General features: G+C 44.6%; 1 pseudogene; it reads right to left on the bottom strand.

The window, feature by feature from the left end:
* Positions 1-24777, bottom strand: part of LOC142209930 (uncharacterized) — a 520021-nt pseudogene that overhangs the window by 235812 nt on the left and 259432 nt on the right.

The following is a 24777-nucleotide window of genomic DNA, read 5'->3' as shown; positions in this document are numbered from 1 at the left end:
AATTCTGCAGGAGAGATATCCGTTTGGAAGATGTTTTTCTTCTAAAGGACTCCCCATCACCAGAGGCCGAGGATGACATCTATTTAAATAGAATAAAAAATAATATTCTGCAATAACAGGAAATGAAAAAAGTTTTTACCTAATAGCAAGAGGAGTTTGAGCTTAAAGAAACGTAAGTGGCCTTTCATGGCTCAGATGGGAATAGTCCTGTCTCTACCTCCCTGATGTGGCACAGACAGCCAAATGCGACAGGTTTACACCGTTTCTTTAACTCCAGGAGAGGTAAATGGTAGTAACTTTACGTAACTCCTGAGGTTAAGCCCTTCCCAATGATTCCCATAACAGTGCAGCGCTGTCCTTTTCACCACTCGGCTCCTTGCGATGAGGTCTGACTAACAATCCCAATAACATAAGGAATATATCGGCATTGTACTGCAGTGCAGGAGTATTGCAGTACATGATATAGGGGCTCTGCAAATCCCAGGTTTAAGTTCCCTTTCTGATTCATGACAAATATATTTGTCATGGTGGTCGTGCAGGTAATGCTAATGTATCCACATGATCCCATGATGCAGCGGCCAGGGTCATCTATCAGTCTAGCCCTTTCACTGCCAAGGGTCTCTGGAAATTTTGCACCTCCATTAGCCAGAGCAATTTTCACAGTTTTGAGATGGGTAAATCAAAGCTAAATTGCAACATTAAAAAAGCATCCATACCTATATATCTTCTTAAAGTAGACACCTGCAGCAATGTCTCAATGCCACTTGGTACTGTTTACGAACAGGCACCTTCATGCAATTTTGATTCAAAGTGAATGTTTTATGAAAAAATGCAAATAAATGTATATTAGTTGTTAAAAGTGGAAACCAAACAATAAATTATATTCACAAAACCTCCTGAGAGTTCAACATGTGCAGTGTTCATTCATATCACTATGGCCTACACCCGCATGCACGTGTCTTCAGAAAATCACTAGAACTGGAAGGAACAAAAATCTGCTTTGAAGCTGGAAATGTTAAGAAGTATTGTTAGAGTTAAGTCCTCCATCTTTGTATTTTGGCAGCCATCTTGTAATCTTTCACATATAAACTGTATAAGTATGTATTTTTCTGCTTAAGTCAAGGAGGCCCCTTGTTAGACTTTAAGGAATGTGATAATGAACGTTAATGCATAGGTTGCTAATCCTTATCTCTCAAGGGCCTCATTTTGAGAAGATGCAGCTGATTTTGTATATCTTTTATCTCCTTTACATGATGTATGGACACATAACCAACAAAAGTATTAATCTTATGGTATCTGGGCACTCTGTCATATTTTATGGTATATGAAGGTCACTTAGTGTGTGTATAGACACAGAGTCTATGGAACGTGTCATCTTATCTCTTTTGCCATGATATATACATATAGACATAGTCTGGGATGTTAGCTCACACATAAGTATTTTGAATCCTTCTTTGTTTCATGGGAAAGTCCATCCCAGTGTGGAAAGCTATAATGAGATGCAGATTATAATGAGCCTCAGCCAATAGCCATGTGCCAGGCTTGTCTTATATCTCTATAACCAATCATGATTGTACTGATTAGAATAGCCAAGCCAGCTCTTTGTCTGTAATGTATTTAAACTACCTTTTTCTTACAATAAAATCAGAACTCTTTTAATACACCATCATCTTGTGTCTTAATCAGTTCTCCAGGCCTAAAAGAAAGATGGCTTCAGTCCATCTAGGCCTGTTAATTAATTATCTAATTAGGGCCTCTACAACATACGGAGGGATCCATATGTCCCTATCAGTATCATCCTATAAAATGTAGGGAATACACACTGTGAAAAGTAAGTGAACCCCTAAACCCTATATATTTTTTGAAAGTAGACAACTTGAAAATTATACCCTGTTTCCCCGAAAATAAGACGGTGTCTTATATTAATTTTTGCTCCCAAAGATGCGCCATGTCTTATTTTCAGGGGGTGTCTTATTTTTTTTCAAAGAAGAATTCACATATATTGCTAAATATAAAAATTAAAATTTATTAAATTCTGTACAGTATAAAAATATTTTTATAGATTTGTAGAGCAGGCGATTTTGGACACAGGGGTACCTAACATGTACGGTATGTGTTTCACAGTATTTACATACTTTTATATGTGTTCTAGGGAAATGGGTTGATTTGAATTTTTAATACTTTTATTTTTTTATATATATATTTTTTTTTCTTTTTTTGCATTTATTAACCCCCTGTAATACATTACAGACAGGCAACCTGCCTTCAAAAGAAATGACGATTTTTTGCAATGCAATTATAAAGGTCTGATCACTAATGCAATGTAATGCATTAGTGATCAGACCTTTGCAATTGCATTGCAAAAAAATCATCATTTCTTTTGCAGGCTGCATAGAGCAGCCTGCAAAAGAAAAGCAGTGCAGACAGGCCGGGGAGCTTTTACAAGGCTCCCGGCTGTCATGCCAACATGATGTCGGCCCTGGAGCATGCTCCAGGTGCCGGCGATCACCGGCGCCAGAAGGGTTAATGCCCACGGTCGGTGTGGGCACCGACCGGAGGCATTAGCGCTGGATGTCTGCTGACACCAGGTGGCTATGGCGGCCGCCCGACTCCCGAGTGGCTGGCATAGTTAAACACCCGGCAGGATCCGGGTGTTTAACTATGCCGGCCACCCGGGAGTCGGGCGGCCGCCATAGCCGCCTGGTGTCTGCTGGTGTCAGCAGACACCCAGCGCTAATGCCTCCGGTCGGTGCCCACACACGCTCCCATAGAAATGAATGGAAGCGCCCGGCACGCCGATTAACCCCCCGCTTGCCGGCTACTTCCATTCATTTCTATTCAGTACGCCTTATTTTCGGGGGAGCGCCTTATATTAGGCAAGGCAGCAAAATGTCTTCCATGCCTTACTTTCGGGGTACGTCCTATTTTCGTGGAAACACGGTATATGTCTCAATGAATCATCAATAGCCACCTCCACCTTCATGCAACTTTGTGACATTTTTGAAAAAATACACTAAAACACATATTTGCGCTTAAAACTCATATTCAATCTAACATTCATATACAAAATACATTTATAATAATAGTTTAAGGTATAGACAATGTGTATATATACTATATGTACTGCAAACAACTACAACAAGAGCTCGGACTCCCAAAAACACGAATACAGAAGACAAGCAAAATTTTGCTGTTATTCACTAGAGATGAGCGAACACTAAAATGTTCGAGGTTCGAAATCCGATTCGAACAGCCGCTCACTGTTCGAGTGTTCGAACGGGTTTCAAACCCCATTATAGTCTATGGGGAACATATACTCGTTAAGGGGGAAACCCAAATCCGTCTCAGGAGGGTCACCAAGTCCACTATGACACCATAGGAAATTATGCCAACACCTCTGGAATGACACTGGGACAGCAGGGCAAGCATGTCTGGGGGCATCTAACACACCAAAGACCCTCTATTACCCCAACATCACAGCCTAACAACTACACACTTTACACACTCCAAAAAACCTCTATCAAAGTGGGAAAATACCTGGAAACCTTCTTTACTCCCCAAATGGATGGACACAAACCCCAATTTAAGCTCAACAAACAGTAACAACCACCCCTTTAAATCACGTTCCCCATGACAACCACGGATGGAATAGTCAATGGGAAATCCAAAAGCCCTCACCCTTAACTGTCATTTTGAGTGTGTGTGTGTGTGTGTGTGTGTGTGTGTGTGTGTGTGTGTGTGTGATGTGGTAAGACCTTCCAAAATTGACTTTTCTAGCCCTTAACATGAGCCCTTCCAAACAAAGTTACAGGACCTTAAACTGAGCTACCAGCAGAGATTGAGGCCCTTGGCATGAGTAGAGCCTTGCACCAGCAGTGTTTTTGGCCCTTAGGGTGAGTTGAGCCTTGTACCAGCGTGTGTCCCTTAACATCAGGCGGGCCCTAAGTTCTGCGCTTTGCACAAAAGTTCCACATTAACTAGGCTGAATGGTACAAACCTTAGTAGGCCCAAGAACCAGGAACAGGTCTTGCAATGGCTGTCGGATAACGCTTAAAGCACATTGTCCACCAGCTAGTCAGCCTCTACCTCCTCTCCTCCTCTTACCCAACAGTCTTGTCCTCCTTCCACCCAAAATTCCCAATCTTCCCAGAACAATAACCCCAACTGTCCCTGCTCCCCAGAGCTGTTCTCCCTTCCTTTGACTGTACCGCAACCTGCCCCTCCATTTCGTGATTCCACGGACCTAACAGACGAGTATCTGTGTCCAGATGCTCAAACACTAGAGTCTCCTCCATCTCCGGTCGATTTGGTGGCGGATGACCAGCAACCCACCCTCATCGACGACGATGAGACGCAGTTGCTGTCAGGGCAGCCAGTTGACATGCGCATTGTGCAGGAGGAGGAGGTGAGACAGGAGTTGGAAGAGGAGGTGGTGGACGACGAGGACACCGACCCCACCTGGACAAGGCGGATGTCAAGCTGGGAAAGTAGTGTGGATGTTGAGGCAGGTGCAGCACCAAAAAGGGTAGCTAGAGGCAGACGTCAGCAGCTTAGGCGAAGCCAGGCCACACCCGGAATCTCCCAAGATGTTCCAGTTTGTACTCAGCCCCGAAAAACTCCCGCCTTGAGGGCACGTTTCTCGAAGGTGTGGAGTTTTTCAAGGAATGCGCCGAGGACAGATATAGTGTCGTCTGCACAATTTGCCTCTCGAAATCGAGTAGGGGCTCTGAGAAGAGCAATATGTCCACCACTTCAATGCACCGTCATTTGGAATCCAAGCACTGGAATCAGTGGCAGGCAGCAACGGCAGGACAAACGTCGCCCACCGTTCATGCCACTGCCTCTGCTCACAGTGCTGGCGATGCACTCCAGAGGACAAGCCAGGACATCACTTCATCTGCCTCCGCCACTTTGTTGACTTCTCCCTCATCCTCCCCTGTTCCTGTCTTATCTCCTTCTCCTGTACCATCAAAGGCACCATCAGGTGCTTCTTTACAACAACCCACCATCTCTCAGACATTGGAGCGCCGGCAGAAATACACCGCTAACCACCCACCCACGCAAGCCTTGAACGCCAACATCGCTAAACTGCTAGCCCAGGAGATGTTGGCGTTCCGGCTTGTTGAAACTCCGGCCTTCCCGGACCTGATGGTAACTGTGGCACCTCGCTATGCCGTCCCTAGCCGTCACAACTTCTCCCGGTGTGGCGTCCCCGCCTTGCACCAGCACGTGTCACTCAACATCAGGTGAGCCATTAGTTCCGCGCTTTGCTGCAAGGTCCACTTGACCACCGACACTTGGACAAGCGCCTGTGGTCAGGGATGCTGCTTATCTTTAAGGACAGGCAGGGTGAATGTGGTGGAGTCTGGTCCCGGGGTGCAAACTGAGGTACCCTATCTCCTCTCCCAGGCCAAAATTCATGGCAGGGGTAGACTGAAACCCTACGACGCTGCAACCTCCACCCCAGAACACTGGCGTGGGGAGACATCAGCAGGCCGTGCTGAAGCTCATCAGCTTGGGGGACAGACAGCACAGTGCCTCCGAGGTCAGGGATGCCATCCTGGCTGAGATGGCATTTTTTTTTCCCTGCTACACCTGGGGCCTGTCTGGGAACGAGCTGGTGCAGCACTGACAACCTGGGTGAATATGGAAAGAGCCTGAGATGTAGGGTGAATGTATCCCCAAATTATTTGGGGAATTTCCACTCAGAAACTGGCACTATATGGCAGTAGCAAAAATTGTGGGTGCACGTAACCCCAATATAGTCTTTGAATTCCCAGTCAGAAAATGGCACTATATACCAGTAGCAAAAATTGTGGGTGCACATAACCCCAATATATTCTTTGAATTTCCAGTCAGACAATGGCACTATATGGCAGTAGCAAACATAGTGGGTGTATATACCCCCAATTCTATTGCTAGGGGACTTCCAGTGTATTTCTGGGGTGAAGGTGGGGGGGCTCACCATTGGAACGTGGATCGGGGGTATATATAGGGTATACGGGAATACACTGTCAGTGTATTCCATTCAGGATCCTGGGAAAGCTGGGTTGCGGCGATTGAGCCCGTCAGTGCCACGTTACACTGACAAGCTTCTCCCTGGAATTTAGCTCTTACAAGAGCTGTTGGTTATCTTCTCCTTCCTATCCTATTCTACCCCTGCCTACCAGAATCTTAGCCCTAGCTAACTGGACGGAAACTTCCGTCCCCGGTGAATTGCAAGCTCAGAATGACGCAAACCTGGGCGTCGCTGTTCTTTTAAATCAGTGGACACGTGTTTTCGGCAGCCAATGGGTTTTGCCTACTTTTTTCAACGTCACCGGTGTCGTAGTTCCTGTCCCACCTACCCTGCGCTGTTATTGGAGCAAAAAAGGCTCCAGGGAAGGTGGGAGGGGAATCGAGTAATGGCGCACTTTACCACGCGGTGTTCGATTCGAACATGGCGAACAGTGTGATATCCGATCGAACATGTGTTCGATAGAACACTGTTCGCTCATCTCTATTATTCACTAATATGATAAAAATCTATACTGCACCTAAAAAATCTAACTTTTACCATATATACCATATATAAAAACACAACTTAATGTTTCATATATACAACCACCTTCATGCAACGTTGTGGCAAACAGAGATTCCTAGCAAAAATTGTGCAAAAATTCAATCTTTCCACTAAAGTGTGACTCAAGCAATCCCTTTCTGCAAACAAAATGTACTTTCTAAAAAACTGCAATATATGAGGAGTTCATACATACCATACCTGGTAGGGAGGAGGGGGGATTGGCGGTACCGCACGTATTGCATTATTATTGGGCTACTCACTTGCGCTGCCTACCATTTTGGTCAGCCCGGCAGGCCTATACCAAATGAGTTGAGATAGAGAAACTCTGGATGGCTCCGATGCATCCCAATGCGTTTCTGTGGTCCCGTTCCTCTCTCCTTCCGTCCACTCCTCTTTTGGGTCCTATACGCTTCACAAGGGCCATTTGGATTACCTGCTCTAAAATCTTTCCCCTGGCCTCCCAGTGTTCGTCTATGATTTCCTTTTTGTACAACCCCCTCTTACCGGAGGGACATACGTCAGCTTTGGTGCGACCATGGAGTAGGCTTGGCCTTTTCCGTGTTGCTGACTTAATAGACCCGCTGACGTTGGTGCTTAGGCCCTTTGAGTATTTTGTGTCAGAACTACATCTACATCTACCTGCCACTGAATGGTTGCATTACCAGCAGATTGTCCATTTTGCTTTTACCCAGTACGGCTCTCTGATGGTGTCCCCACCGACTGTCTTTGAAAAACTGCGGGCACCTCTACTGCAGGCCTTATCTCTGGCATTTATGGTATCCTCTCCTCCTCTGGACGGCAGGACCCCATATCGCATAAATATATGGAAATGGTGGTCTGGGGCCTTGAACAGGCAGATCTCCCCAAACCAATGGCAAATGATCTGGTCCCGTGCAGCTAAATCCTCCACCTGTGTTACGTTCAGGAAGACTCGGTACAAGCTACTTATGCACTGGTACCATACCCCAGCCTTGCTCCACTCCCTTAATCCTAACATTTCTTCCCAGTATTGGCGTTGCCGGGCAGGAGTGGGTACCCTGTATCGTATTTTTTGGGACTGTCCAGGGATCCGTCTGTTCTGGCTGGAGGTCAAGTCTCTATTTATTCAAGGTGTCCCTTTAGACCCCCTCATCTATCTCCTCAATCTCCCCCCTGCTCATCTGGGTAAGCACACCTCTAATTTGTTTCTTTATCTCTGTACCGCAGCCAAAACTCTCATCGCTCTCCGATGGAAGAGTGCCTCTCCTCCCTCTGGCTCTGATCTTGTAGCCCGAGTTAAGGATGTCCGTAGCATGGAGAACTTGACAGCCACACTTAACCATACTGTTGAAGCGTTCCAGGCTATATGGTCATCTTGGGACGCATACTGTATTTTGAATGATCTCTGCTGACTCCTTCCCCTTTCCTTCCTCCCCCACCCCCTCATTTCTACTCTCAGTTTTTTGTGATGTGTATACATTTCCAGTCTATTTGACGGTATATGCATTGCTTCATGTTTATGTTTTTTAGGTTTTCAACTCTTGTGTTGTATTGTATTTTACAAAAATCCTTTCAATAAAAATTACAATTAAAAAAAAAAATGTAGCAGCCCCAATTATAGGAGAAATCAGCCTCCAGTACAAAAAAAAAAGTGATCAGATGTCCCCAAAGGACTCTTATTACCTTATGGGGACACAATCTGAAAAAATAAATAAATAAATATACAATAAAAAAGTTAAAAAAAAATGTAAATAAAATAATAATTAAAAAAAATGAATAATACGCTAATAAAACGCCGTTATTAAAGGTTACAGCCCCACCCAAAACAACACCATACAAAATAAAAATTACCGTAACCGGAGAAGAAAAACTATATTATAAAGTTTTTCAGTGACACTTTGTGTTATTAACCCCTTCCCGCCGATGGCATTTTTTGATTTTCGTTTTTCGTTTTTGACTCCCCTCCTTCTAAACCCCATAACTTTTTTATTTCTCCGCTCCCAGAGCCATATGAGGTCTTAATTTTTGCGGGACAAATTTTTCTTCATGATGCTACCATTAATTATTCTATATAATGTACTGCGAAGCAGGAAAAAAATTCAGAATGGGGTGGATTTGAAGAAAAAATGCATTTCTGCGACTTTCTTACGAGCTTTAGTTTTACGGCGTTCACTGTGCAGCCAAAATGACATGTCCCCTATATTCTGTGTTTCGGTATGGTTCCAGGGATACCAAATTTATATGGTTTTATTTACATTTTGACCCATAAAAAAAATTCCAAAACTGTGTTAAAAAATTTTTTTTCTAAAAGTTGCCATATTCCGACGGACGTAACTTTTTTATACGTAAGTGTACGGGGATGCATAGGGCGTCTTTTTTGCGGGGCCGGGTGTACTTTTTAGTTCTACCATTTTCGGGAAATGTTATTGCTTTGATCACTTTTTATTCAAATTTTTATCAGAATCAAAACAGTGAAAAAACGGCGGTTTGGCACTTTCGACTATTTTTCCCGCTACGGTGTTTACCGAACAGGAAAAATATTTTTATAGATTTGTAGAGCGGGCGATTTCAGACGCGGGGATACCTAACATGTATATGTTTCACAGTTTTTAACTACTTTTATATGTGTTCTAGGGAAAGGGGGGTGATTTGAACTTTTAATTCTTTTTATATTTTTTTTATATTTTTTTTTACTTTTTTTATTTATTTTTTTGCATTTATTAGACCCCCTAGGGGTGTTGAACCCCAGGGGGTCTGATCACTAATGCAATGCATTACAATGCTAATGCATTGCAATGCATTGCAAAAAAGCATCCTTTCTTTTGCAGGCTGCATAGACCAGCCTGCAAAAGAGAGGCTTTGCAGACAAGCCTGGGAGCCTGTACAAGGCTCCCGGCTGTCATGGCAACGGGACGTCAGCCCTGGAGCATGCTCCAGGAGCCGGCGATCCCGGCCAAAATGGCGGAGCCCATGCGCCTTTGACCGCGGCGCCGGAGGGGTTAATGCCTCCGATCGGTCCGGGGACACCCGGCGGCTATGGCGGCCGCCCGGCTCCCGGGCGGTCGCCATAGTTACAGACCCGACATGCGCCATACTATTACAGCGCATGTCGGGAAGGGGTTAAATAAAAAAAAAAAAAAAAATTGAAAACCAGACACAATTTCCCTCCTATTATGTTTATATTTTCCCGGATATAAAAAAATTAAAACACATTTGAAAATAAAAGCAACATAAAAATAAAGCCCCGAAAAAAAACGCAAAAATTAGTTGACTGAGACATACGGGAAAAATGTTACAGCCCCCAAAATCGCACATACAAAATAAACCTAAAATGTGTTTGGTCCTAGACCACAAATTGGCCCGGTATTGAAGTGGTTAAATAGGACTTTACATAAAAATATTATTTTCCATCCCCTATAAAAATTTTAGCAATCTATACGTTCATCTCTAGTGATAATCGTTATCACTATTATTTTAGCGTGTAACAGATATCACTAGAGACGCATTTTACTCTAGAAAGTTCAGGTATGGACAGGACAGGGATTGGGTGAAATGTAAACTTTATTCATGACTTTATTCATGATTTTGTAGTGTAAGTGTTTGGTGCGACTTTTTTTTGGCGTTGCGACCTGGACAATGGTAAATGTGTGGGTCACAGCACCAATAAACTTCCTGGTTATGTTAAGGGGGTATAACATAAGAATACCCCACTAGTAAAGCTCAGGGGGGAATTATATTATACCTGTATGTGACAATCAAAGAGCAAAAGTACAGTATGCTCTTTGATTGACAGAAGGGGGGAAATAGGGACTGAATCAGCCCCCCCCCGGTCACATACAGGTTGTGCACAGGGACAGAGAAAATGCTTCTCTGTCTCTGTGCATGCTGCAGGCTGCTCCTCCTCCCCCTTCCTGTTTCACTGATGTTTCCTGGGACAGGAGGGGGGGGGATTTGAAGTCCTGTATCTCATGACTCGTTTGGGCTATGAAAATAATTTTAGATTCATTTTAAAGATGAGAATCTCATTTTTAAAATAATACCAAGATCTTAATAATAGCCCTTACAGATTTTTAGCGAATTGCTGTTAAAAACGCTGTCGGGAATTGAGATCTCAATGAGATCTCAATCTCCAATAGCGTTTTCAACAGTGAATCCCTTTGGCACAGTAAAGATTAACATGAAGAACTTGATATCATTTTACAGATGAGATTCTCACCTTTAAAATGAATCTAAAATTATCTTCATAGTCCAAAAGAGTCCAGAGATATGGGTATTAGAAGTAAGGACGTAGCAGCTACGTCCTCGGCTAGGCAAGTGACACGCTGGGAGGATGTAGAGCTACGTCCTTGGAAAGAAAAGGGCTAGACCCGTGATGGCGAACCTATGACACACGTGCCAGAGAGGGCACAAATAGCCATCTCACTTGACACTCTCGCCATTGCCCGGATCGCTCACTAACAGAGAATCTGGGACAGATCCCTTCTTTCAGTTGTATGTGCTGAGTGTGACCTCTGCCCCGATGCAGGCGTGATGACGTAAGTCAAAAGGAGGAGCATGTTTAGCGGCTCTTCATGGGACTTGAGCTAAGTATAATTGTGTGGGTCTGCTGTGTGTGTGGGGAGAGGTGGCTACTGTGGAGCATTTAATACTGTGTGGGGAGGGGCTACTGTGGAGCATATAATACTGTGTGAGCCACTGTGGGGCAGATTGTACAGTGTGGGGAAGACTGTGGGGCAGATTGTACTGTGTGGGGAAGACTGTGGGGCAGATTGTATTGTGTGGGTTCCCCTCACTATTTATATCACACAGTATTTGTTTTATAGCAGACATAATATTAGTACAGGATGTAATTACATTGCACAGTCACTATAAAACAGATCCTGTGCAATGTAAATAGTGAACATTAATTGTTCAAAAGTACCAAATGCAAAGACTTTTACCTTTCAGTACAAACTCTGTAAAGCCCCATTCACACGACTGTAATTTGTGGATACGTAACTGTCTGCAATTGTGGATCCGCAGAGTAGTAAGGTTAAATTGCCGTGTTGACACCTTGCACTAATTTAGTGGGTTTTGGGTTGCAGTTTGGTCACTCGGTCTCAAAAAGGTTCACCATCACTGGTCTAGACGCTACCGCAATCCCTCCGGGCTGTGCCAGTCACTTACATTGGCTGCCTATCCATTACAGAATACAATACAATCACCTTCATCCACAAGGCTCTCCATAATGCTGCACTTCCCTACATTTCCTCCCTCATCTCCGTCTACCAACCCGTGCTCTTCGTTCATTCAATGACCTAACACTTACATCCTCTATTATCAGAACCTCCCACGCTCGTATACAAGACTTCTCCCGAGTTGCACCACTTCTCTGGAATGCTCTACCCCGGACAATCAGATTAACTCCCAATTTCTACAGCTTCAAGCGCAAACTAAAGACACATCTTTTCAGACAGGCCTATCACAATTCCTAATGTAAACTCTTCAGTACCATCATTAGAATCCCTAAAATGAACCCTCCTCTGTTTCAGCTCCCACATTACCCCACATGATATGATGCCATTTTAGACTAACTTTATATATCCAGGCACCATCTACACATTAAAGGACACGACTGGTGACAGCTCATAGTTTTATGTTTGTGTAATGACAGTCACCTCTATTACAGAATTGTCTGACCATTGTATAAGCAATTCTACCTCCGATGCCACCCCTGCTACCTCATGTGTCACCCCCTCTACCTCATAGATTGTAAGGTCTTGCGAGCAGGGCCCTCAGTCCCATTGTGTGAAGTGACTACTTCTTTGTAATGTATCTTTATGTCTGTACTTGAACCCCACAAATTGTACAGCGCTGCGGAATATGTTGGCGCTATATACCATAAATAAAATGTATTATTATTATCCCTGTCGCAACTATAGTGAATGAATAAATCTGATTTCTTAACCCCTTCCCCCGACGGCATATTTCATTTTCGTTTTTGACTCCCCTCCTTCCAGACCCCATAACTTTTTTATTTCTCCACTCTCAGAGCCATATGAGGTCTTAATGTTTGCGGAACAAATTGTTCTTCATGATGCCGCCATTAAGTATTCTATATAATGTACTGGGAAGCTGGAAAAAAAAGTCAGAATGAGGTGGATCTGAAGAAAAGGTGCATTTGTGCGACATTCTTACGGGCTTCGTTTTTACGGCGTTCACTGTGCAGCAAAAATGACATGTCACCTGTATTCCATATTTCAGTACGATTCCAGGGATACCAAATTTATATGGTTTTATTTACATTTCAACCCCTTAACAAAAATCCAAAACTGTGTTAAAAAAATTTTTTATTTTAACAGTTGCGATATTCTGACACCCGATTTGGCACTTTTGGCTTTTTCTCCCGCTATAGCGTTTATCGTACGGGACAAATATTTTTATAGATTTCTAGAGCGTGAGTTTACAGACACAGGGATAACTAATGTCTATGTGTTTCACAGTATTTAAGTACTTTTATATGCGTTCTAGGGAAGGAGGGTGATTTGAACTTTTAACATATTTAAACATATATATATATATTGTAAGGGGTTCAGCTCACACGGTTGGGAACGGCAATGACACCATGCAGACAAGTAGTACGATAAACAAGTCCAGTGTTTTATTTGGGTTTTCAGCATAAAACACTGTACCCGCAAAGAAACAAAACAACAAAAAACCCTAAGCCTTGTCCGGCTCTACCTATACAGCAGGTTACCTCTCTGACCTACAGCAGGTTGAGTCACCATATTAGCCGGTCAAAGTCCACAAGGTACCTGTTTTCCTCAGGAGTGTTTTCCTCACACACTCCTTGTGTGTATCAGGCATAACTGAGCTTCCTTCCCCCGTAAATAGCCCTAAGGAAGCTCACCTGTGAATGCCCTGGACTCAGGGCAAAACCCGTGGTGGAGTAAGGGTGTGGACTGGAAGGCTCCCACTACCAACCTGCCCACCAGTCCAGAAAAGCCAGCCCATAATAAGGAACAAGAGCTCCAGCAGACTATGCTCTGCTAGAAGATGAGGAGAGATATACACTCCATCCACCACCTTACACTTTACCAAAATATATATATATATATATATATATATATATATATATATACACACTCACCGGCCACTTTATTAGGTACACCTGTCCAACTGCTCATTAACACTTAATTTTTAATCAGCCAATCACATGGCGGCAACTCAGTGCATTTAGGCATGTAGACATGGTCAAGACAATCTCCTGCAGTTCAAACCGAGCATCAGTATGGGGAAGAAAGGTGATTTGAGTGCCTTTGAACGTGGCATGGTTGTTGGTGCCAGAAGGGCTGGTCTGAGTATTTTGAGAAACTGCTGATCTACTGGGATTTTCACGCACAACCATCTCTAGGGTTTACAGAGAATGGTCCGAAAAAGAAAAAACATCCAGTGAGCGGCAGTTCTGTGGGCGGAAATGCGTTGTTGATGCCAGAGGTCAGAGGAGAATGGCCAGACTGGTTTGAGCTGATAGAAAGGCAACAGTGACTCAAATAGCCACCCGTTACAACCAAGGTAGCCAGAAGAGCATCTCTGAACGCACAGTACGTCGAACTTTGAGGCAGATGGGCTACAGCAGCAGAAGACCACACCGGGTGCCACTCCTTTCAGCTAAGAACAGGAAACTGAGGCTACAATTTGCACAAGCTCATCGAAATTGGACAATTGAAGATTGGAAAAACGTTGCCTGGTCTGATGAGTCTCAATTTCTGCTGCGACATTCGGATGGTAGGGTCAGAATTTGGCGTCAACAACATGAAAGCATGGATCCATCCTGCCTTGTATCAACGGTTCAGGCTGGTGGTGGTGGTGTCATGGTGTGGGGAATATTTTCTTGGCACTCTTTGGGCCCCTTGGTACCAATTGAGCATCGTTGCAACGCCAAAGCCTACCTGAGTATTGTTGCTGACCATGTCCATCTGATGGCTACTTTCAGCAGGATAATGCGCCATGTCATAAAGCTGGAATCATCTCAGACTGGTTTCTTGAACATGACAATGAGTTCACTGTACTCCAATGGCCTCCACAGTCACCAGATCTCAATCCAATAGAGCATCTTTGGGATGTGGTGGAACGGGAGATTCGCATCATGGATGTGCAGCCGACAAATCTGCGGCAACTGTGTGATGCCATCATTTCAATATGGACCAAAATCTCTGAGGAATGCTTCCAGCACCTTGTTGTATCTATGCCACGAAGAATTGAGGCAGTTCTGAAGGCAAAAGGGGGTCCAACCCGTTACTAGCATGGTGTACCTAATAAAGTGGCCGGTGAGTGTATATATATGTATACATATATATATATATATATATATATATATATATATTAGCAGTTACCCGCATTACCCCCATCTCTGCCCCCAGTTTCTTGTCCCCCTAGCTCTGCCCCCAGTTTCTTGTGCCCCTATCTCTGCCCCCAGTTTCTTGTCCCCCTAGCTCTGCCCCCAGTTTCTTGTGCCCCTATCTCTGCCCCCAGTTTCTTTTCCCTCCCTGCATCTGCCCCCAGTTTCTTGTCCCCCTAGCTCTGCCCCCAGTTTCTTGTGCCCCTATTTCTGCCCCCAGTTTCTTTTCCCTCCCTGCATCTGCCCCCAGTTTCTTGTCCCCCTAGCTCTGCCCCCAGTTTCTTGTACCCCCATCCCTGCCCGCAATTTTTTTTCCCACCATTTCTGGCCCCAGTTTCTTGTCTCCCTGTATCTCTGCCCCCAGTTTGTTGTCCCCCCCCCCACATCTCTGCCTCTAGGTGCTTGTCCCCCCTTCATCTTCCACCAGGTTTTGTTCCCCCATTCATCTGCCCCCAGATTCATGTTCTCCATCTCTTCCTCCATATTCATGTCCCCTCCATCTCTGCCCCCAGATTCATGGCCCCCCCATCTCTGCCCCCAGATTCATGGCCCCCCATCTCTGCCCCCAGATTCATGGCCCCCCATCTCTGCCCCCAGATTCATGGCCCCCCATCTCTGCCCCCAGATTCATGGTCCCCCATCTCTGCTCCCAGCTTCATTCCCCCCCACCAGCACCTCATCCCCAGTGTAGTTGGACTCACCCTGCCACACTCCCACGCCGCTCTCTCCGCTCGCTCGCTTCACAACGGTGTCGGGCGGCTGGCCGCGTGTGGCGTATAGGAGGCAGAGCGAGGGCCAGCGCCATGTTGCTATGACAGCCGGAGCCTCGCGCTGCCTCCCTGGCCTGTCAGGCGTGCGCTTGTATTGCAGCCTAGGCAGGTAGACTGCAGTGTACCTGCCATACGCAGCCAGCCGCCCGACACCTACGTGCAGCAAGCAAGGGGAGAGAGCATCGGGGGAACGCGGCAAGGTGAGTCCATCGAAGCTGGGGCATGAAGCTGGGGCAAGAGGTGACCCCCCCCTCCGGGACACCCCCTCCCCTCCCCAACCCACTGTACCCGCTGCACTGACCTGTGGTGTGTCGGGTACAGCAGCCTCCTCCGTACGCGAGCTGTGTAGGGGGCCTGGTGTAGCTGCGGCGCCGGGAGCATGTGTGCTGCCGCCATGTTACTCCGTCTTCCCCTGCTTAATCGGCATGCCCACATTCAGCCCCCAACCTATGGTGCCACAGCCCTGGCTCCAGAGCCCGCCCACAGCCTGCCATACACCAATAGGAGGTGCATGGACAGACCAACGCTGGCCGAATGCCAGCTTCTACAGCCCGTGCCGGAGGAATCTTTGGAGGGTCACAGTGGCGATTTGGGGTGAGTGACCTCAATTAAAGTAGCCTACTACCTTTTCCTGGAAAATATGTAGGTGTGTGTGAAATTTCCCCAAAATCCATTCAGCCGTTTGGCTGTGATTGAGGAACAAACATCCAAACACACAAACCCACAAACTTTCACCTATATATTATTATTTTTTTTTACTTTTTAAAAAACTTTTTTTTGCATTTCATATACCCCCTTGCGGTCTTGAACTCCAGGGGATCTGATCACTAATGCAATGCAGAAGAATGCTAATCCATTGTATGACATCCCAGGGAGCCTTCACAAGGCTCCTTGCTGTCATGGCAATGTGACGCCGACTCCGGACCTTGCTCCGGGTGCTGGCGATCACAGGGAAAATGGTGGCGCCCATGCGTCACCAGGAAAATGGTGCCTTGGTCATCTTTGACCGAGGTGCCGGAGTGGTTAATGCCCGCGATCGGTGTTGGCAACAACCGGGGGCATTAGTGCTGGGTGTCTACTGTCAGGAAGGGGTTAAAAGAGTTCCCTCTACCAGCCCATAGGCCAACCGCGGGCTACTGCAGTAGCCATGCCAGCCTGAAGCCTGGCTGTAGCCTTCTGGACTGCCATGTACATACTCCTATTATGCCTAAAAGACTGAATATCAGTGTTACAGAAGTATTACACTGTATTATACAAGTGATCAAGGCATCTCAGGTTTGTCCCCTAGTGAAACTAAAGAAAAATGTAAATCATGTAAAAACAAAAGTTTAATAAAATGTTGAATGTGCCCCTGCAAAGAGTTTCTATGTTCTCCCCGTTTTTGCGTAAGTTTCCTCCCACACTCCAAAAAAAGATATAAATTAAACACTTCCCACATTCTGAACATAAAAGACTTCTCTGATGTATAACAAGAAATTTTTGTTGAATGTTTTCCACGTTCAAATTTCTGAACATGACAATGGTTTACCCCTTGTGTGAATTCTCTGATGTGCAACAAGATGTGATTTCCGCCCAAAATATTTCCCACATTCTGAACATGAATATGGCTTCTCCCCTGTGTGAATTCTCTGATGTGTAACAAGATATGATTTAGACGTAAAACATTTCCCACATTCTGAACATGATGGCTTCTCCTCTGTGTGAGATCTGTGATGTTTAACAAGATCTGATTTAATTGTAAAACATTTCCCACAATCTAAACATGGATATGGCTTCTCCCCTGTGTGAGATCTGTAATGTTTAACAAGATCTGATTTTCTTGTACAACATTTCCCACACTCTGAACATGAATATGGCTTCTCCCCTGTATGAGATCTGTGATGTTTAACAAGATCTGATTTTCTTGTAAAACATTTCCCACATTCTGAACATAAATATGGCTTCTCCCCTGTGTGAGATCTGTGATGTTCAACAAGCTCTGATTTAATTGTAAAACATTTCCCACATTCTGAACATGAATATGGCTTCTCCCCTGTGTGAGATCTGTGATGTTTAACAAGATCTGATTTAATTGTAAAACATTTCCCACATTCTAAACATGAATATGGCTTCTCCCCTGTGTGAAATCTGTGATGTGTAACAAGATGTGATTTACATGTAAAACATTTCCCACATTCTGAACATGAATATGGCTTCTCCCCTGTGTGACTTTTCTGATGTTTAACAAGACCTGATTTAGATGTAAAACATTTCCCACATTCTGAACATGAATATGGCTTCTCTCCTGTGTGAATTCTCTTATGGATCACAAGAGCTGAGTTATATGTAAAACATTTCCCACATACTGAACATGAATATGGCTTCTCCTCTGTTTGAATCTTTTCTTGTGTAACAGTTTGTGATGGATTAGAAGATAGGATGAGTATAGAAAAAAAAGATGATAGATCTTGGCTGTGAAGGGGTGAGGGAATATCTGAGATAACAACATGTTCTTCATATGTATCTTGTGTGATACCGTCATCTGCTTTATAATCTGAAGATATGAGATGTTCCTCTGAGCTCCTGGTACCGTCATCTGCCAAGAAGAAAACTGATTTTATAATGTATGAATATTATATCATTAACATTATATTAAGATTTTATAGCATTTCTGTATAAAAATGTCCATACAAATTACAAGGCATTGAGTGAAATTCAGTGACTAACTGACTTAGGCTCTGTTCACATAAGCATTGTGGGGCTATAACCTTTAATAATGGCGTTTTATTAGCATTTTTTTTTCTATTATTATTTTATTTACATTATTTTTTAAACTTTTTTATTATATATATATATATATATATATATATATATATATATATATATATTTTTTTTTTTTTTTTTTCAGATTGTGTCCCCATAAGGTGATAAGAGACCTTTGGGGACATCTGATCACTTTTTTTTTTTGTACTGGAGGCTGATTTCTCCTATAACTGGGGCTGGTACATTTAGCCTCAGTTGCAGGAGAAATACAGCCTCCTGCACGCTGTATATACAGCTTACTGAGCTGATCTAGGTCCTGTAGGACCCAGCAGCTCTTGCAAGACGCTTCTCCCGGCGGATCACGTGACCGCCGGGACAGAGCGTGGCTGAATCATGGCAGCGTCCATAGCTGGTACGTCCTGTCAGAACTAGGCAACCACTTCCCGGACGTATAAAGTCTATGGGCGGTCCAGAAGTGGTTAAAATACCCTCAATTCCAATTGTCACTACAGCAGTATAACGGTGAACATAGAATGAAAGAAATTGGAACAGTCTTACTAATGTCAATAGGCGGGGTATCCACATTGGAGGTGCATCATAGGGAAGAATAGAAAATCCCTATTTTTACCCTGTACAGTTTTGTCCTTAACGCACCCCAAATACTCCCGCCCTTACAAGAGCAGTACCAAACTGACCCTTCAGATGACCCTAAAATGCCCTTACGCGATTCCTGTTACGGTGATGCACTATTTATCAGGGGACCTATTATAAACTTACTGATGTATATTAAAAGAATATAATAATAATAATAATAATAACCGAGGATATGAATGGAGGAATTGTGGTTTGGATGAGCCCCCTCCCATTGAGATGTTGGTATAAGGAGCGTGATCCTCACCAGTGAGATGGCATATGGGCGTGAGGTCATCACACCGTGCCGTCGAGCCGGAACGCAGGCGGGTGACGTCATCACGTGCATGTGCGTACGCGGCCAGTCACACTGAGGCCTGTGGGATGCAGTAAGATGACGCGGCCTCTGTGATATTATCGGGATGCGCCGTTTTTGCGCCAGATGATCGGGTCCTCGGTTTGTAATGGCACTGCATATGAGAGGATGGAGTTACTCCACTTTATTTAAGGTGAGTCAGCGCCTATATTCAGTGCTACTTCTGTTACTGCAGGGAGAGTTAGGTAGTCATCTAATTTCCCCCACCATGGGGTTGTTTATACTGTTTCTTGCCACTGCAGACAGTATTCTTTGAATATACATCAGTAAGTATATAATAGGTCCCCTGATAAATGGTGCATCACTGTACCAGGAAACGTGCAGGGACATTTTAGGGGTCAGTTTGGTACGGCCGTTATAAGGTCGGGAGTATTTGGGGAGCGTTAAGGACAAAACCATACAGGGTAAAAATAGGGATTTTTTTATTCTTCTTTATGATGCACCCCCAATGTGGATACCCCACCTATTAACATTGGTAAGACTGTTCCAATTTCTTTCATTCTATGTTCACCATTATACTTCTGTAGTGACAATTGAAATTGAGGGTATTTTAAGGATCCAGTTTTAATAATTAATATTAAATGTTAAGTTTTATTTGTTGCAACAGTGCTTGAAAGACATGTTATATTTGTTTGCTGCAAACAGGTGTTTTTCTGGGACTCTAGTAAATACACTGCTGCTAGATTTGTTTTTGCTGGCTATGTTTGCCCATAGTAACCACCAAGTAACATTAATTTTTGAAGAGCCAAGTGTGCTTACATAGTGTGACATAAGATGGTGAAAGCAAAGCCCTGTTACAGGCTCCTGGGACCCTCTCCTGCCTTGCTGTATCCTCCTGGAGCTGTGTCTGCTCCCTCCCCCCAGGGAGAAGGAGGATATCCTTCAGGCTGCTTGGAGACACGGTCCTGTGACTTTCAAGGACAATCCCGTGGAACTGCTCCCAGACGTCTCCCGCCGCACCTTGGCCATGAGGAGGCTTTTGAAACCAGTTCTATGAGTTGTCCTGGACTCTGGGGCTACTTACCGGTGGGGCCACCCTTTTCATCTCCAAATACGTCGCAATGGGGCCTTGTTTACCCTTCATTCTCCAGACCAAGTGTCCTCCTCTGCTCAGTTCCTGGATCTTCCTGACATTACCCTGCCGGACTGGCTGGACTATCCTCTTCCCTCTGCCCTGCCACTGGAGAGCTCCTCTTCCTCCTCACTGGCCCGCCAAACATTACGCTCCGGGAAGTTACTTTCTCCATTGTACTGAGGAAGATATCTTTTTTCCTGTGGTTCCCTAGCTGGGACTTTGATATACAGTTGGACTATTTTGTGCCTTATCTAATGTTTTCTTCTTCTTTTTGCATTCTCTCTTCTTTTCTCTGACTCGAAAGGTTATTTTGCCCTGGTGGTGGCCGTTCTGGGCCTCGACTCGTGACGGCCCTCACCGGTGATTCCTGCCTGCCTATTTTTTGGTTGTGGGGGGGGGGGAGTAGCTTAATATTAGGGCCAATAACAATATAAGGTGATATTATTAATATAAGGAGTCATCGGGGCTAACAGAGGTAATAGGCCATTAGGGGGTATTATTAATATACAGGGGAATTGAGAAGCAGCATTTAAGGTAGTATTAACTTATGGGTATTGAGCTATATTCATTTAAAGGGGTTGTCCAGGCAAAACTTTAAAATGTTTAAATCTGTTGGGGGCAGTGAAAAAAAAAAATATATACTCACCTGTCCCCGTTGCCTCGGTGTCCTCCCGCGCCTTCCGGTTTGTTTGCTCTCCCGCGTCTGTTCCGGCATTGTGCTGAAGCCACTGATTAGTCTCATCTCATTAGCAACCTCAGTAAGAGGTTAGTGACATCCAGGCCCTTCGCTGATCAGCTGCTTCAGCACAACGCCGAAGGACGCTGCTGAAGCAGATGAACCAGGAGACGCAGGAGGACACTGGAGCAACAGAGACAGGTGAGCATACTTTTTTTTTCAATGTCCCCAACCTATTTAAACTTTAAGATAAGCATTATTGATTTAAAGGGGGTCCAGGAATTTCAGAGAGGAGGATACCTGTCTCTGGCGCTTCGATGACCACCACCATTGTCCTGTCCGTGTGCGTTTTGCCTTTGCCAGGTGGAAGTCTGGCACTGCACATGACTGCTTAGGTCAATCAGCTCACAGGTCACTTACATATGTCACCCGTTCCTTTCCTGTGGCCGTTGACTGGACTCAGTAGTCAAATGTAGTGTAAGACTTCTGTCGGCAAAGGCATGGCATGTGCTGGCTGGGGCACTGGAGATATGGGAGTATGTTTTTTTGTTTTTTATGTTTCACCTTCCCCGACTTCCTCCCTGACTTCTGAAATTCTGGGTCAACCCTTTTTAAAGAGGATGTCCAGGATAAACTGTTTTTGGCAAGGTAAAAAAACCAAACAAATGAACATACTCACCTGTCTCCGGTGTCTCCCACCATAGTCCACTCCAGCAGCGCTGCAGTGCCTCTACAAGTGGAAGTCCTCACCGCATGTGACCACTGAGAAAAGGAACTGGAAAGTCACTTGCACACGTCACATGTAACATCCCGTTTCCTTTAGTTAGGCCGCTATTTGGTGTCCGCCGTCACTTGCAGCGAGGACTTTCACTGGAAAAAGACCCTAGAAGCAGCAGGACCAGACGGCGGTGGGAGACTCTGATGACAGGTGAATATGTTTTTTTTTTCACCTTCACTAGCCTCCTTGCCAAAAATGGTTTATCCTGGTCAACCTCTTTATAGGGGATATGCAGGAGTATTATTAATTATGGGGAACACAATGGACATTATTAATTGATGGGCACTCTTCTTCCCAGGTCATAACTTCTAATGCAGGCAGCAGGGGAGGGTTATAACGTATTATTCCCTCTTTACCTGTGTTGGGTTGGCTGTCACCTTGTATGTATACAGAACAACTGCAGTGGTGATGTCGACAAGAGCATAGGCAGCCAAACACTGTATACTGCTGGACTGCTGAGAGTGGGGATTGGCTGTAGAGGTCCCATTAGTTTGACATCAATGCTGCAGCCGCTTCATATACAGGGGAGTGAAGGTGACCGGTGGTAACCAGGTGGGGGAGAGCCGAGCATGCAGGTAAGTGTTAGTGCATTATTATTTTATAAGCCTCCCATGCTGCGTGCATTAAAATGTCTGATCCTGGGCAACCTCTAAGAGGAAACACAGGAGGTATTATTAACTGAGGAAGCACACAGGGGCATTATTCATTTACAGGGGATTTTCGTACTATATATTTAAGGGTCCGTTCCCACGATTTAACGCGGTGTTAACACCGAGTTTACATGTCAGAATCAACTCTGCGTCACATCGTGGGAAGGACCCTTAGATTTGGGGTAGTAGCAGGATGGGGACTTTATGTAGGTGAGCATAATGTGGGTCAGGTGTTTGGAAAAGTGAGGAGCCAAAGATGTCTGTGCTGAAAACCTTACAGAGACAAGACACTGCTGGAAGAATTGTTCATGACGGTCCAGAGGGAAGAGACGAGAAATGTGAACAAGACGTCACATGTAACTCACAAAATGTAACTGCGCTGTATTCACCCAAATGGTCTGTAGAGCCGATATCTACCACTGTGCGGTCACTGTATAGTAATAATATCGAAAGAACTGCTTGGGGGCCCACGTGGATATGTTTGTCCCCCTGTGCCAAACCCTTAGTGCCACCGTTTTGGGGTAGATTGCTGGCCCCTGAAACAGTATCCATTGCCATGAAAGCTAGAAGTCTACTGAAGGATCCCAGGCTTGTCTTTGTACTGCTTCTATTACAAGCTGGTGTATGCGGCCTATAATAGATGTGCAGTAAGTTTTGCAATGCATTGGTTTGTGGGTGGAGAACCCTAAAAAATTCAGGTTTGGTTGAACCCAAAGTTTTTGAAAAAATTCATTATGAACCAATTCCTCATCTCTACTTACTACTCACCTGGGCGGTCACCTGTAGGAATGTCCTCCTTACTCTCCTCATCACCCCTCACATATGTCTCCAGAACATTAACATTGTTCAGATCTTCACCCGGATACAAAAGCTGTGAAACAAATATTGTAAAAGTCACCAGACGGATGGAGAAGTCACGTGGGATGTTTTATAGGATAAGAAAAGATCATTCATTATCATGGCCACCAAAAGTGACAGCAGGAGTTATCTGACCAAATAGCTGCAGGTCTCCTGGATAAATCCACCATGTTGTTATCTACCTGATCATCCTGGAGGACATTTTCCTCCTTACAGTCCTGTAGTAGAAGAGGACTGGGACATCTCTCCATTGCTCCACTGTTCAACCAGAAGCCTCCATAGACAGAAAACTGTGAGAAGATCCATAGAACATATCATGTCTATGGTCAGCTTTATCCTGCCATCTCCACCTTTCTCATTACACAAGTAGAAAACATCTAATACTGTGGGATAAAACCAGACTGACCACGAGACCTTCACAGCCCTTCTACAGGACAGAGGAAGATTTCATGTCACCTTATCTCCATCTACCTGATCATCCTGGAGGACATTTTCTTCATTACAATTCTGTAGTAGAAGAGGACTGGGACATCTCTCCGGTGATGTTCTCTTACTGGATGGAACTGGAGGAAACACATACAGGGACTGAATTCATTCTTTCCATACAGATAATGAGAGGCCGTGTGTATTTAGTCATGTCTATTACCTGCTGATGTGAGGGGCTGCTGATCCTCCATCATCACCTCCTTGTACACATCTTTGTGTCCTTCTAAATACTCCCACTCCTCCATGGAGAAATAGACAGTGACATCCTGACACCTTATAGGAACCTGACAACACAATGATACAGTCATCACCAGATCCCTTCATAGCGCTCCTGTATAATGTCCCAGCATTCCCAGCAGTGTCACCTCTCCAGTCAGCAGCTCAATCATCTTGTTGGTGAGTTCTAGGATCTTCTGTCTATTGATCTCCGCATGTATCAGGGAGTGAGGTGGAGGCTCCGGGATTGGGCTCAGGGTTCTCCCCCATCCTTTAGACACAGGAGCCTGACAGCGCCAACTAATGTTCTTCTTTAATACTATGTAATCCTGGTTATGGAGAGACACATTAATACATATCACTCCATCCATTCCCAGAGTCCCTCACCTCTCCAGTCATATCATCTGTTATTACTATAGATAAGAATGATGTAATGTGACATCATCAGAATCTCTCACCTCTCCAGTAAGCTGGTGCAGGATCTCTAAGGTGAGATGTAATATTTTCTCCGCCATCTTGCCCTTATCCACTGAGAGGATCCTATACTGTAGGAACATGATTGGAAAGAATATAAGTCAATGTAAAGTCATATACAATCC

Source organism: Leptodactylus fuscus, chromosome 6 (assembly GCF_031893055.1).
Source record: "Leptodactylus fuscus isolate aLepFus1 chromosome 6, aLepFus1.hap2, whole genome shotgun sequence".
NCBI classification, from domain to species: Eukaryota; Metazoa; Chordata; class Amphibia; order Anura; family Leptodactylidae; genus Leptodactylus; species Leptodactylus fuscus.
This window is presented reverse-complemented; position numbering and strand designations above follow the sequence as displayed.